Consider the following 2,710-nt stretch of genomic DNA (forward strand, 5'->3'; position numbering starts at 1 on the left):
AAAGATGCATCCGTATTAGTGAAAGCAGAGCACAGCTTCATTAATTGTTTGACACAAAAAATTTATGACATCTGTTGGAAGATCGTAGCTCTGAAAACCTTCAATGTCAAAAAGTATATACAATGGAACACTTCTTGAGCTGTCTGACATTTCTTTCCAAACCCGTCTCCAATTCTTGAAATGATGGCTCCCTGAACACCCCAGGATTTTTTTTTTTTTTTAAGTTGGAGAATTCAGATTTTTCGGACTACAGATTGAAAAAAAAAATCACATTTACAAATTGAGTTAACAAGTAGAAAAAATGGTGAACATACACTCAAATATTTGTTCAAGTAAAAAAGCCATTTCTGCTCCCCACCCCCACAGAGGAAAAACAAACCAGACCCCAAATATTTAAACTCTGGAAGATACACACCAGAGCACACCAGTGATCTTTAGAAGCAGCAAGTAGGGGAACTGTTCTCTTCAGTGCCAGCCTTGGAAAGGTCAGAATGTATCCACAAAGTACTTTTCTTTCATCCTTAATAACAGACTGTAGAACTCTCATCACAAATTTACGTATTTCTGGAAAATACTTATAATCTTCTCTAGTCTTCCTCTGCAGAGTTCCACAGCACTTCATTATGAACAGGGCAACTTTTCTAGCTGTTCATTCTGAAATCTGGGCCTGCCGAGTTTCAGCAATGGAATTCAGAGTATGAATCTTGAGTTCTTTCTCTGTGCTTCACGGTTTCCTAAACGGCAATCCTATCAGCCTCCGGCCTCCGTGTTCCCACCCTGAAGGGCCCCAATCTCTCCCCCCACACCTCGCAGCACAGCATGTTTACTTTATCACACTGGGTCAGACCCAAGGTGTGTGTCCTGTGGAGCAAGGGTGTTCTCCCTTTTCTATTTATCAGAAAGATCAGGTAGTAATTCTTTGAAATGGCACGATGTTTCCCTGATTTCATCTGATCCCTGGGACCCAAGGAGGACATTAAATCACCCACTTGTGATCACCGTCAGCTACAAGCTGACTTAACCTACACCTTTCCCCTCTCCTCCTCCCAAATATTCCTGCTGCTTCATCTGTTTCTACCTACGCCTAGTAGTTGCTTTTCCTCTCGTGGAAAAACGTCTGAAACAAGAAAAGCATCTAAAAAGGGCTTTGCTGTCACACAGGTCTTGAGTTTGGAACCCAACCCCACTACTTGTGAGCTATGGAACCGTGAGCAGGTTGACTCTGCCTCCCGGAGCCTGTTAGTAAAATGGGGATGGGTGTGAAGCTGAAAGAACACTTCTCAGGTGCCTACAACAGGTCCTGGCATACGGTATCTGAGAATAGCATTAATAACCATCATCATTTGGGGCAAAGTCAGTGTTGTCCCAGCTTCACCATGTAGAATAAATACCCTCCGTGGTGGTCTCTGGAGCACGTGTGGCAGGCTGCGGACAGCAGCAGTTCATGGCATGCTCCAGGCACTCTGCTATGTACTGTACTATGGAGGTTACACATTCAAATTCCACAACAATCACCTAGGAGCTAGGTACTCAACTCCGTTTTCATAGATGAAGATTCTCAGCCCTGGCCCGTGGCCCAGTTGGTTAGAGCATCGTCCCCATGCAACAGGTTTGTGGGTTTGATCTCGATCCCTGGTCAGGGCACACACAAGAATCAAGCAGTAAATGCATAAATAACGTAGAACAACAAGTTGAGGTTTCTCTTCTCCCTCTCTAAAATGAATAAATAAAGTTAAAAAAAAAAAAAAAAGAATCTCAGATTCAGGGAGTTGACAGGCCAGGCAGCCAATAAGAGGAAGCCAGGTCCGGCTCCCAAAGTGAAAGGGGGCCGGGTTTTGGAAGGGCCTCTATGACTAGGTAGGCAGAGAAGCATTTGTCCGATGAGGACCAGCAGGGGTGAGTCTAGGGTGGTGAAGATGTGGGAAGGTTGGGACCCAGAGCACTTATTTGTCTTACACCCCTTCTTTCTGTGAAGAGAAAATACTTGATAAAAGGGCTTGGAAGAACAGTTGCAGAGATATTTAATACTTTTCAGTGAAACTATTACCCACGCATCCAAATGGAGTTTTCCTTTATTTCTATTCTACCATGTTTGCTTTTCATGAGGACGTCCTCCCCTCCCCTCAACTAATATTGTTGTAAATTTTTTGTTTGCTTAACGTCTTCAAGAGCAACTTAAGATATTATTAGTTTCCAAGTCGGAGAAAATGAACATGTATTAGAATTTAGAGCTCACTTTCAGAAAGCAGAAAAATCACATAGCCCCTTAAAGCAACACTTTTAAGTGGAACCACAGTGCTGGGGGCAGCCCCGGCCTCAGTGCGTCAACCCACAGTTTGTTGGCGTGTGCCCGTGCCACTGCTGAAGCCTTAGTAAACCAGTAAAGTTACTGCGAAAGGCTCTCTTTATATGCAGATATACACCAATGATGGGGAAAAAGGCTTTTGGAAAGAGTCTTTGCAGATTGTGGTAACTTTAACAGACCAAAGGGGATGCTGCTTTGAATGCTTCTGGGAAGGTAATACTTGAGACCCAGTTTTCCCTAGACTCTGGGATATTGTTTTGCTTTAAGAAACCATTCACGAGGGAAGGTAGGTCAGTCCCATGATCTAAAATTCACAAAGTAAAAACATACAAATGACAGAACCACCAACTTTAGAAAATGTCCTACAATGTGCATTTTATTCCATACCATTATACAATGTTTATA

This window comes from Pteronotus mesoamericanus, unplaced genomic scaffold (assembly GCF_021234165.1).
Source record: "Pteronotus mesoamericanus isolate MK-2021 breed Mesoamerican mustached bat unplaced genomic scaffold, CSHL_Meso_final contig_164, whole genome shotgun sequence".
Lineage (NCBI taxonomy): Eukaryota > Metazoa > Chordata > Mammalia > Chiroptera > Mormoopidae > Pteronotus > Pteronotus mesoamericanus.